This window comes from Petromyzon marinus, chromosome 21 (assembly GCF_048934315.1).
Source record: "Petromyzon marinus isolate PM22_M1 ecotype Great Lakes invasive population chromosome 21, UKy_Petmar_22M1.pri1.0, whole genome shotgun sequence".
NCBI lineage: Eukaryota > Metazoa > Chordata > Hyperoartia > Petromyzontiformes > Petromyzontidae > Petromyzon > Petromyzon marinus.
This window is the reverse complement of record NC_133687.1, coordinates 11,809,452-11,824,426: the sequence shown is the minus strand read 5'-3', so window position 1 is coordinate 11,824,426 and position 14,975 is coordinate 11,809,452. Positions and strand designations below refer to the sequence as shown.

The 14,975-nt window shown below is 58.1% G+C and overlaps 1 protein-coding gene across 1 annotated transcript in view; it reads right to left on the bottom strand.

The window, feature by feature from the left end:
• The window catches only part of LOC116944383 (uncharacterized), a 53,775-nt gene continuing 38,800 nt past the window's right edge, over positions 1-14,975 (bottom strand). The window contains exon 4 of the mRNA XM_076068582.1: positions 1-352. The gene's annotated coding sequence lies outside the window, so the exon portion shown is untranslated. The remainder of the gene's footprint in view (positions 353-14,975) is intronic.

Below are 14,975 nucleotides of genomic sequence, written 5' to 3'. Positions count from 1 at the left end.
GAGTCTTTATTTTTTCTCTATCGACGCCAATATAAACCGTGCGCAGCATTCCGGGCACGCCTGCCACTACTAAATTTGCCCGATTGTGTCATCGGCGTCTTAAATTAATCGCCATCGGTCATGGTCGATCCACCGCTGGATGAAGGCCTCCTCCTCGAGCCGTTGCCATCGCTCGCGACTCCCGGCGGCTTCTCGGACGCGCTCCATCCCTTGGCTGCCGCTCCTTCGTCAGCCTCAACCACCGGCCGTCATCCAGCCGTCCCCTTCACTGTTGGCCGTGACGGGGTCCTCTGCCGGCAGCTTCGTCACGCCGGCGATCATCGGCATCGTTTTGTGCTCATTCCCAGCAACTCTACACGCAGACAGAGAGAGAGAGAGGAAGCAATCCGGCATTGGTGGCTCGGTGGCAAACATTTTTTTTTTCTCGGGAGGGCCAATTTTAGTTCATGTGCTGGGCGCCGGACTGCGCCGAGATAATGTGTCCTCGTGGTCGTTGTCGTGGTGGTGGTGATCGTGGTGGTGGTGGTGATCGTGGTGGTGGTGGTGATCGTGGTGGTGGTGGTGGTGATCGTGGTGGTGGTGGTGGTGATCGTGGTGGTGGTGGTGATCGTGGTGGTGGTGGTGGTGATCGTGGTGGTGGTGGCGGCGGTGATCGTGGTGGTGGTGGTGGTGGTGATCGTGGTGATCGTGGTGGTGGTGATCGTGGTAGTGGTGGTGATCGTGGTGGTGGTGGTGGTGATCGTGGTGGTGTTGGCGGCGGTGTTGGTTGTGGCCTGGTAGCGGTGGCGTGGTGCTGGTGGCGTAGTGGTCGTTGTGGTGGTGGCTTGGTGGTGGCGGTGGTGGCATGGTGGTGGCTATGGTGGTGGTGGCATGGTGGTGGTGGTGGTGGCATGGTGGTGGTGGCTATGGTGGTGGTGGCTTGGTGGTGGCGGTGGTGGCATGGTGGTGGCATGGTGGTGGTGGCATGGTGGTGGTGGTGGTGGCATGGTGGTGGTGGCATGGCGGTGGTGGTGGTGGCATGGTGGTGGCTATGGTGGTGGTGGCTTGGTGGTGGTGGTGGTGGCATGGTGGTGACGTGGTGGCGGCGGCGTGGTTGTGGCCCGGCCACACGGACGCTAATAGCCGCATCGTCGTCGTCGTCGCCGCCGCCGCCACCGGCCGCCGATGCCTGCGCCGCTTAAATAGAACGATGCGCGGCGCCAGTAAATATAACGTGGCGATGAGCAGCGAGGAGAGGGAGACACGGGGAGGGGGAGGAGACACGGAGAGGAGGGAGGCGTGCGCGGGGAGGAGGAGAGAGAAGAGGGGTGGCATGGGGAGAAGGAGAGAGAGAGAGAGAGCGGGGCACGGCAAGGAGGAGGAGGAGGCATGGGCAGGGAGAGGAGGGAGACGTGGGGAGGAGGAGTTAGGGTAACAAAGAAAAGGAGGGCACACGGTGGAGGAGGAGGAGGAGAGAGAGTGTGAGACACGAATGGGAACAGAAGTGGTTTGTTGAGGGAGGAAGACGCGCCGAGAGGAGAGCGAGACACGGGCAGCGCGCGAGGGAGGAGCCGGAGGAGACGGGGGGGGGGGGAGCAAGGAGGGGGACGCGAGGCGTCAGAGGCGCTGAAGGAGTCGTGGGCAGGAGGAGCAAGACGCGAGGGGGGCAGGTGGGGGTGTGATCGACCCTGGGGGGAGTTTCCCTCCCTCTGTTTATCCCCGGCTCCCCGCCACTGCACTTCCAGTCGTCATCCCTCGGCGGAGGAGGGGGTGGTGGCGGGAGCAGGGGGGGGGGGGACGTTTACCTCCCCCCCCCTCTTCCCCCAGCCCCCCCTCGGATAAAAGTTGTGGGGCATTGCCACTAGCGGCAGAGGCCCGGCCAGGGCTGCTGGGGGGGCAGCGGGGAGCTGTCGAGTTGGGGGCTGCGAGAGGCTGCGATGAAGGAGGTGGCCACGGAAACGGATTCTTGAATCACTCCGTGCGGAGTTTTGAGCGTCATCCCATTGCCGTGTGTGTTGGCGGTGGTTTCGTCCCGTTTCCTGGACTTGGCCCAAACAACCCAAAATGTATCAGAATATGTATTTACACTGGAGGAATCCGATGAGCTATAAAGCTCTTTTTTTAATAGATGTCCAGTTGGGGCACGGGGTTAAGAACGTTACAACAACAAACAACAGTCGTGCAATGTGCAGGAAAGTTCAATAAATCACCCAAACACGTACAAATACAACTAAGTAATCCCAATCCTATCAAGCAAAGTCCATTGAGGTATTAATTTCTTTTTCAGAAGCGACCTGGCCACAAATAATAGCTCACCAAAGTGGCCCATCAATTTTACATTTATAGCAGCAAAATAATCTAAATAATGTCAAAGTGTGCAGCAGTGCCCTCCTGAAAAATTAGTAATGAGACTCAGTGAGATGGGGAACATGGGATGAGGATGAGGATGGGAAGCAGGCGAGTCGCTATCGCCACTTCACCCACGGTGTGCTGAGTGGCCAGTCGCTATCGCCACTTCACCCACGGTGTGCTGAGCGGCCAGTCGCTATCGCCACTCGACCCACGGTGTGCTGAGCGGCCAGTCGCTATCGCCACTTCACCCACGGTGTGCTGAGTGGCCAGTCGCTATCGCCACTTGACCCACGGTGTGCTGAGCGGCCAGTCGCTATCGCCACTCGACCCACGGTGGGCTGAGTGGCCAGTCGCTATCGCCACTTCACCCACGGTGTGCTGAGCGGCGAGTCGCTATCGCCACTTGACCCACGGTGTGCTGAGCGGCCAGTCGCTATCGCCACTTGACCCACGGTGTGCTGAGCGGCGAGTCGCTATCGCCACGTGACCCACGGTGTGCTGAGCGGCGAGTCGCTATCGCCACTTCACCCACGGTGTGCTGAGCGGCGAGTCGCTATCGCCACGTGACCCACGGTGTGCTGAGCGGCCAGTCGCTATCGCCACGTGACCCACGGTGTGCTGAGCGGCCAGTCGCTATCGCCACTCGACCCACGGTGTGCTGAGCGGCCAGTCGCTATCGCCACGTGACCCACGGTGTGCTGAGCGGCCAGTCGCTATCGCCACGTGACCCACGGTGTGCTGAGCGGCCAGTCGCTATCGCCACTTCACCCACGGTGTGCTGAGTGGCCAGTCGCTATCGCCACTTGACCCACGGTGTGCTGAGCGGCCAGTCGCTATCGCCACTCGACCCACGGTGTGCTGAGCGGCCAGTCGCTATCGCCACTTCACCCACGGTGTGCTGAGCGGCCAGTCGCTATCGCCACTTCACCCACGGTGTGCTGAGTGGCCAGTCGCTATCGCCACTTCACCCACGGTGTGCTGAGTGGCCAGTCGCTATCGCCACTCGACCCACGGTGTGCTGAGCGGCCAGTCGCTTTACGAGGCGCTCCAAGTTTGGCATCGCGTTGGCCTCGGGTTCATGGGGGGGGGGGGGAGGTGGGAGAGGGGGGAGGGGGTTGGGGTTTCGGGGAGGGAGGTGCGGGGTGTTTGAGGCTGCTGGGTTTAAAGTGGCGCCGTACACATTTAGAACAAGTCTCTGCTATCAATAAAAAATAAATAACGACGGTAAAATATGGCTTCTCGAGACCGACCCGCGCACCGACGACGGGGATGCTGCTCACGCGCGTCTCATGTGTAACGGGGTGGGGGGGGGGGGGGGAGCGGTAATGTTGTGGTTAGCGCAGCGCGCTACGAACCCGGTGACCCGCATCACCGCTCGCAACATCAACGCGCGTGCCCTAATAGAGGCGTACGTGTGCCGGACACCGGGGACTCCCTGAGATCTACTCAGCCTGAAAAAAGAGTGCCTGATGCGGTGTGTAAACATCAGCACTGGAGAGACAAAGGCGGCCGGGCTTGGTGATAGACACACACCCTTCCGCGCCCCCCTCCCTTAATCGCGTGCTGTTCTGGTCTTAACAGGTGCTCAATATGTACGTGTGTATGTATGTGGAACTTCTTTCGCACCGTACGTAGCCAACGGTGCTAATCGGAGGTTCGGGGGGAAGGGGGGCGGGAAAAGACAATAAACTAAACACAAAAAAATCGATGCAAAAGAAATGCGTTCGTCAATCTAGACGACTTAGAAGCGCGTAGCTCCATTGGCTTCCTAATGTTGGAAGGAAGAGCGTACCAGGCGGCCGCGGAAGCGCATCTGAAAGCGCCGCAAGTGACCACCGTCTTCATCCGACGGTCATCCAACAGCCGTTGCCAGGATGACCGCAGGTCGCGTGATGGTTTACGGCCCTTGACGAGCTCAGCGGCGAGGTATTTGCGCTTCGTTTTTGCGGCGAGCGCGAACCCAACACGGACAAATTGGTTCGGCAAGCCGGGAGCCGATGCAGCTCGGCGAGCAACGGACGGACACGCGAAGTCCGGTGCCAGCACGCGACATAATTTAGTGCACGCTTGCTACTGCAGCTCGCGAATGCGTTTTTTGGTTGTTTTTTTGTTTTGGTTTGCTTAGCCAAACGTCGCGTTGAAGTGGTGTGAGTCGCAATCCTCGAACCTCGTCGATCGCACGCCGCGCGCCACCGCCTTGCCTGTGCGTCGCGACTCAACAGCGGCCGCGTGGGCCGTAGGGCCCCGATGTGAACACAGCAGGATCCCGACTTTGAGCTTTGCTCGTGGTGACCAAGCGACGCGTCTTCGGCCGAGCGTGGTGCGGAGGCATCTACAGGCGGAGCACACAACTGAATCCTGCAGTCTGCGACCGCCACACCTGAGGCTCGGGCGAACTTTGTGCCAAACAGGGAAACCTCAGATTCCCCTGCACTAAGGCAGCGTTTCGTGTGGAGTGGAACCCTCGGGGTTGGCCGAGGCTCTCCCTGGCCACCCTGGACTCCACCGCGGTGTCGGTGGAACTTGGCGCAATGCGATGGGATGACGGCGGCGATCGATGGCCGTGCATCACCCAGCTTGACCGAACTGTGGTCGACCACGGAGGTCAGACTCAATCCACCCCAGTGGCCGTGGCCGATAGAACCGAACCTTGACCTTTTGCCGCCACGTCGAGTATCCTCACGGTCGACGGTGCCCGAAGGCGGCTGAGTGGCCGAGGTCAAGCGAACGCCGCGGGGCGCACCGGTCATCCGCGATCTCGTAGAGGTCATCGGCGATCTCGTAGAGGTCATCGGCGATCTTTAGTATAGAGTCGTCTAAGTGTTGTGCCAGTTCCGGCGACGTTGCCTGCAACGCCTTGAATCTGCCTATCGCAGCGACTTGGGGAAGTGAGCACTTCGGACAGAGGCGCCCTATGACCTCCGAAATCGTGCTCAGGTTTCAGTTCGGGGCGATAGTTTCGCGGGGTCGCTTTTGGCTCAGGCCAACTTTGTTTGCAGGAGCGGTGTGGCACCGCGCGACCAGCAGCACTCTTTCTTCTGCATGATGGATGCTGAGCCGAGTCTGCTGGCTGGCGAGTCCGCGTGATCTCCCTCGCCGTGGTGGTCCCAGCGTAGGATCGCTCTCCGGTTTCCTATCGTTTTGCCCCCCCCCCCCCACCCCCATCCCCTCCCATCCACGTTGAGAATCAACGCGCCTTTAGGATGATTTGGCCGCTGCGATAAATTATTCCCACGTGTGGCGGTGGTGGCATCAGCCACTGCCATGATGAGCTATCATCACGTGTGGTCAGGCTCGCCTCTGAACAAGAGCTGATAGCTGGGTGGACTTTATCTGAAACGATTAACAATAATGAAAAAAAAACGATTAAAACTACGAACAATAGTAAATCGTTTTTTTATTTTTTATTTTGACACGGCCTTCTGGGAGCACATCTTGTTCGACAGCACGAGTTTAATACAGAGCAAAACCCCTGCCCCCCGGTTTTGACTTTCAGCGTCTCATCAGCAGGGTCAGCTTTGCTGATTGTCCACCGGGCGAAATGCCTCGTTCGGCGACGGCTTTTGCCCGCGAATTTATTGGCAAGGGCCCTCCCCGGCGCGCACTGGGGGGGGGTCCCCCTTATCGCCGGGAATACAAAACTCGGGAGCGACTGGCGAACCCCTTCCCGCTCGCGGGCGGTCCATCGGCGCGGCCTGCCCCGTGGCCACTCTCGCGTCGTTTGCGCTGTGAGGGCCCACAACGAGGCGACGCCGCCACCCCACTACGCGCGGCATCTTCTCCACCGCCACGCGCAGCGGCGGTCACCCCCTACGGCCGCCTGCGAGCGGGGGGGGGGGGCGGGGGGTGGGGCTCCTGGGCCCGGAGCCCTACACCCACCCGAGGTCCCTCCGCTTCTCGGTGTGAATCGCTGTGATGGTGCCCCCCCCCCCCAATCCCAGAGCAGCTGGATCCGTGCTCGGTTTCCCCCGGCAGTCGCTAGGGGACTTCCTGGCTCCAGTGAGCAGGGGCGCGGTGCTCAGCTGCTCGCAGCCTGCCGGGGTCACTTCCACAATCACCGTCACCGAGGCGGTGGCTTTGCCGATGGCAGTGACGGTGGCGGGGTGATGGGCGAGCGCAATGATGGCGATGATGGTTATTTTTTCCATCACAAGCATGATCATCATTATCAACAACATTATTATCGACAGACTATGCCCTCCTTCTCTCTCTCTCTCTGCTGCTGCTGCTGGATTGAGGCCTCCCTGCATTGTCGCCACGTCTCAGAGTCTCGCTCCTTGGGGGCGTTTTTCCTCCTTTGGCTGCCAGTCTATCCACCAGTCTCGACCACCACCACCTCCACCACCACCATCATCATCATGCCTTCTAGTCCATGACGTGCCCTGCCCAGTCAACGCGACATCTCCAATCCGCGTGCCTTTCTCGACCTCCACGCGCCTCTCTTCCCGTCTCTCCGAGCGCACGACACGTCCGATGCGCCTCTCCACGACGTCTCTGCGCACCCTCCCCCCCCTCCCATTTCGCCTTTCTCTCCAAATCGTAATCAGGCGATGCGGCCCCAGCCCCGCGAGGACAGCTCCCCCCCCCCCCCCATCGGTGCACGCGGACGGTTCGGAACCACACACAGACACGAGGAGGCGCCTGCTGGTGTCGCGGCCACAACCCACGCCCTTTGGTGATGTTCGCACACCTGCACAGCTTGTTGTTGCTGCACTCAATTAAGGCGGAGTCGACCTAGGGGAGGCCCGGGCCCGGTTCGGTTTATCCGGCCACTGATGTTAGCCGCGGTCGGGAATTGAACTCAAGCGGCCAGGGTTTACCACTGGCAGATTCTAATAAACAATTGACACACGCGCACACAAACCGTGCCACTTGGAACGCGCTCCCATTAAGAGCTGAGCCGATAAAACCAAAACATGCACTTTAGCGCCCTCAATAAACCCGTTGTTTGTCACTAAATGCGGCCAAACTTATCAGTACTTGCCCAACGCTGGGTGTCCTACCTCGCGATAGCGGCTGATACCGGACCAAGGATAGTTCCAGATGAGACTCATTGCAAGACCCGGCCGATAGCGACAGTGGAATGTCTAATGACTCACCTGGCACACACTCGCCACCCGTGCTCTTTACTGGCTGTCACGGCCACTATTTTATTTTGTCCCCCACCGCCTCCTCCTCCTCTCTCTCTCTCCACGTGTCCTCGAGTAACACCATTGACTCGGGGTGGGAGCGAGAGGTGGATGGCGCATTCGCTGTGTTCACACTCGCACGTTGCTCAGACTAGCACTGCTTGTGAGTGTGTGTGTGTGCGTGCGTGGGATATAGCTGACGCGAATTGCAAGCGACGCTGGACGTCCATTGGGCTTTAACACGTAGCTGGGTGTCGCGACCGGTATTATTGATCATAAAAGTTTGTATGGGTTAGATTATTAATAAATGTGTCGCAAACCCTCCACCACCCGACACGGCCAATCTTTGAAACAAGATGTGTCACGTTGACAAAAGACAAATAGTTCAGGTGGATGGCTTCACTATTCTGGCAAATCTCCCGATGATGCTGGATGTAATTACCAGCCAAACGTCGTACTACTGAAATTCTAAAGGTTGCGCATCCACTCTTCAACACACCGGTGGGCTAAAGTAGTGAACTATTTCGTCTTTCATCAACGTGACACATTTTTTTTACTGATTGGCCGTGTCGTGCGGTGGATGGTTGCGGCACATTTATAAATAACGCGATCTAACCCCGAAAAACTTTATTATGAATGAGTCCCTTTGGCTTTTCGTTTCCCAGGGACGCTTGCTGGGCCGCTCCCAATCGACAACACAAATGCGACGCGTGGGCAAGGTCGGCACCATTAACGAGTTAAAAACAAAAACCACACCAACGACGTGAACATCAGCGACGATTTGGTACCAACATCAACGCCATTAACGAACTGTTCATGAACAAAACAAAAAACACCAGCGGCCATCTCGCTTATCGGCGACAATGATGATATCAACAATAATGACATGTCGACATGGTCGAGGCATTCAGACATCGGGGTGAATCTCCTTCTCGCAGCACGTGGTGGGAAGAATTCCACGTTTCTATGGCCGGAGTGGGTCTCACCAGGAGACGTTCGGATGCCCGTTTTGCAGACCACGTGCCGCACAGGAACACCCTACACGCCACTCGCCTGCCCTGTGCATCTCGCGTTCATGTTAACCTCGTTGTATCCTCTATACAATCATGTAAAGTATTCTGGATAGGTATGCCCTATAATCTACGTGGTATTGCCTTACGCAAAGCAACGATGCTCTAAGCGCTGTGTGTAAGGTAGGCATGGGAGGGTTTGCGAATGATTGATTGCTATTTTATATTGTAACTTTATCATCAGCCATGGTCAATCCACTAGTGGATGAAGGTTTCCTGCCGAATCCGCTGCCGCCACCGCCGCCTCTCGCGATCCTGCGGTGGTAACGTTCCATTCGCACACCACACACACACCAAACACACCACACACACACACACCACACACACCACACACACCACACACACACCACACACACCAGACACACACCACACACACCACACACACACCACACACACACACCACACACACCAAACACACACCACACCACACACCACACACACCACACACACCACACACACCACACACACACACCACACACACACCACACACACACCACACACACCACACACCACACACACCACACACACACCACACACACCACACACACCACACACACCACACACCAGACACACCACACACACCACACCACACACACCACACACACACCACACACCACACACCACACCACACACACACCACACACCACACACCACACACACCACACACACACCACACACCACACACCACATCACACACCACACACACCACACACACACCACACACACCACACACTACACACACCACACACCACACACACACCACAAACACACACCACACCACAAACACCACACACACACCACACACCACACACCACACACCACACAACACAATACACAACACACACACACCACACACATCACACACACCACACACACACACACCACACACACCACACACCACACCACACACACCACACACACACCACACACACCACACCACACACACCACACACACACACCACACACACACACCACACACACCACACACACAAACCCCAAACACACCACACACACCACAACACACACACACCACACACACCACACACACCACAACACACACACCACACACATCACACACACACACCACTCACACACACCACACACACCACACACCCACACGACACACACTACACACACCACACACACACACCACACACACCACACACACCCCACCACACACCAAACACACACCACACACACCACACCACACACCAAACACACACCACACACACCACACCACACACACCACACACACCCCACCACACACCAAACACACACCACACACACCACACCACACACCAAACACACACCACACACACCACACCACACAAACACACCACACACACGACACACACCACACCACACACACCCCACACCACAACACGCACACACACACCACACACACACCAAACACCCCACACCACACACACCACACACACAACACACACACACCACACACACACACACCACACACACCACACACGCCACATACACCACACACACCACACACACACCACACACACCACACACACACCACACACACCAGAAACACCACCCCACACAAACCACATACACACACACCACACACACCACAACACGCAAACCACACCACACACACCACACACACACCACTAACACCCCACACACACCACACACACCACACACCCACACCACACACACTACAAACACACCACACACACCACACACACACCACACACCACACACACCACACACACACACCACACACCCGCACCACACACTACACACACCACACACACACCACACACACCACACACACCACATACACACACCACACACACCACACAACAAACAACACACACACACCAACACACCACACACACCACACACACACCACAACACACACACCACACACACCACACACCACACACACCACAACACACAAACCACACACACCACACAAGCTACACCACACACCACAACACACACACCACACACACACCACACACACCACAACACACACACCACACACACCACACACACATACCACAAACACACACCAGACACACCACACACACCACACCACACGCACCACACACACACCACACACCACATACACCACACACACCACACACACACCACACACACCACAAACACCAGACACACCACCCCACACACACCACACACACACACACCACACACACCACAACACACAAACCACACCACACACACACACCACTCACACACCACACACACCACACACACCACACACCCACACCACACACACTACACACACCACACCACACACACCACACACCACACACCACACCACACACACCACACACAGACACCACACACACCACACACACCACATACACACACACCACACACACCACACAACACACACCACACACACCACACCACACACACCACACACACACACACACACACACACCACACACACCACAACACACACACCACACCCACCACACACCACACACGCACACCACAACACACACACCACACACACACCACACACACCACAAGACACACACCACACACACCACACACACATACCACAAACACACACCACACACACCACACACACCACACACACCACACGCACCACATACACACCACACACACACCACACACACACACCACACACACACCACACACAGCACACCACACACACCACACACACCACACACACCACACACACACACACTACACACCACACACAAACCACACACACCACACACACACACCACACACCACACACACACCATACACACCACACACAAACACCACACACACACCACACACACCACACACACACACACCACACACACACCACACACACCACACACACACCACACACACACACCACACACACCACACTCACACCACACACACCACACACACACCACACACACACACCACACACACCACACACACACCACACACACCACAAACACACACCACACACGCACACCACACACACACTACACACCACACACTAAACACCACACTACACACCACACCACACACTACACTACACACTACACACCACACACTACACACCACACACTACACACCACACACACCACACCACACACCCCCCACACACACACCACACACGACCACACACACACACACACCACACACACACCACACACACAAACCACCCACACACACCGCACACACACACCACACACACACCACACACACACACGCCACACACACACCACACACACCACACACACACCACACACACCACACACACCACACCACACACACCACACACACACACCACACCACAAACATACACACCGCAAACGCACACCACACACCAAACTACACACCACACTACACAACACACACCATACACACACCACACACACCACACCACACACTAAACACCACCACATACACACCACACACACACCACACGCACACACCACACCACAAACACACACACCACACACGCACACCACAAACACACACCCCACACACGCACACCACACTACAAACCACACCACACACTACACACCACACACTACACACCACACGCACCACACACACCACACACACCCCACACACACCACACCACACACACCACACACACAAACACACCACACCCACACACATCACAGACAAACCACACACACCACACACACACACCACACACACCACACACGACCACACACACCACACACACACACCACACACACACACACACCCCACACACACCGCACACACACACCACACACACACCACACACACACCACACACACCACACATACACACCACACACACCACACACACCACACACACACCACAAACATACACACCGCAAACGCACACCACACACCAAACTACACACCACACTACACAACACACACACCATACACACACACCAAAAACACCACACCACACACTAAACACCACACACACACACCACACACACACCACACACACACACCACACCACAAACACACACACCACACACGCACACCACAAACACCCACCACACACGCACACCACACTACACACCACACCACACACTACACACCACACACTACGCACCACACACACCACACACACCCCACACACACCACACCACACACACAAACACACCACACCCACACACATCACACACATCACAGACAAACCACACACACCCACACACACACCACACACACACACACACCACACACACACACCACACACACAACAGGCACACCACACACACCACACACACACTACACACACCACACACACACGCACCACACACACCACACACACCACACACACCATAGCCACACACCACGCACACCACACACACACACCACACACACACCACACACACCACACACACTACACACAAACACCACACACACATACCACACACACACACCACACACGACACACACACATACACCACACCACACACACATACACCACACCACACACACCACACACACCACACACACACACACCACACACACACACACACACACACCACACACACACCACACAAGCACCACACACACCACACACACACCACACACCAAACACACCACACACACCACACACACACCACACACACCACACACACACCACACACACCACACACACACCACACATACCACACACAACTCGACCATGCCCCCCCAACTCGACCATGCCCCCCCCAACTCGACCATGCCCCCCCAACTCGACCATGCCCCCCCAACTCGACCATGCCGCTCCCCCCAACTCGACCATGCCCCCCCCAACTCGACCATGCCCCCCCAACTCGACCATGCCCCCCCAACTCGACCATGCCGCTCCCCCCAACTCGACCATGCCCCCCCCAACTCGACCATGCCCCCCCCAACTCGACCATGCCCCCCCCAACTCAACCATGCCCCCCCCAACTCGACCATGCCCCCCCCAACTCGACCATGCCCCTCCCCAACTCGACCATGCCGCTCCCCCCAACTCGACCATGCCGCTCCCCCCAACTCGACCATGCCCCCCAACTCGAACATGCCCCCCCCCAACTCGACCATGCCCCCCCAACTCGACCATGCCCCCCCAACTCGACCATGCCCCCCCCAACTCGAACATGCCCCCCCCCAACTCGACCATGCCCCCCCAACTCGACCATGCCCCCCCCAACTCAACCATGCCCCCCCCAACTCGACCATGCCCCCCCCAACTCGACCATGCCCCTCCCCAACTCGACCATGCCGCTCCCCCCAACTCGACCATGCCGCTCCCCCCAACTCGACCATGCCCCCCCAACTCGAACATGCCCCCCCCCAACTCGACCATGCCCCCCCAACTCGACCATGCCCCCCCAACTCGACCATGCCCCCCCAACTCGACCATGCCGCTCCCCCCAACTCGACCATGCCCCCCCAACTCGACCATGCCCCCCAACTCGACCATGCCCCCCCAACTCGACCATGTGCGCCCCAAACTCGACCATGCCCCCCCAACTCGACCATGCCCCCCCAACTCGACCATGCCCCCCCCAACTCGACCATGCCCCCCCAACTCGACCATGCCGCTCCCCCCAACTCGACCATGCCCCCCCCAACTCGACCATGCCCCCCCAACTCGACCATGCCCCCCCAACTCGACCATGCCGCTCCCCCCAACTCGACCATGCCCCCCCCAACTCGACCATGCCCCCCCCAACTCGACCATGCCCCCCCCAACTCAACCATGCCCCCCCCAACTCGACCATGCCCCCCCCAACTCGACCATGCCCCTCCCCAACTCGACCATGCCGCTCCCCCCAACTCGACCATGCCGCTCCCCCCAACTCGACCATGCCCCCCAACTCGAACATGCCCCCCCCCAACTCGACCATGCCCCCCCAACTCGACCATGCCCCCCCAACTCGACCATGCCCCCCCCAACTCGAACATGCCCCCCCCCAACTCGACCATGCCCCCCCAACTCGACCATGCCCCCCCCAACTCAACCATGCCCCCCCCAACTCGACCATGCCCCCCCCAACTCGACCATGCCCCTCCCCAACTCGACCATGCCGCTCCCCCCAACTCGACCATGCCGCTCCCCCCAACTCGACCATGCCCCCCCAACTCGAACATGCCCCCCCCAACTCGACCATGCCCCCCCAACTCGACCATGCCCCCCCAACTCGACCATGCCCCCCCAACTCGACCATGCCGCTCCCCCCAACTCGACCATGCCCCCCCAACTCGACCATGCCCCCCAACTCGACCATGCCCCCCAACTCGACCATGTGCGCCCCAAACTCGACCATGCCCCCCCCAACTCGACCATGCCCCCACAACTCGACCATGCTCCCCCAACTCGTCCATGCCCCCCCAACTCGACCATGCCCCCCCAAATTCGACCATGCCCCCCCAACTCGACCATGCACCCCCCAACTCGACCATGCCTCCCCAACTCGACCATGAACCCCCCAACTCGACCATGCCCC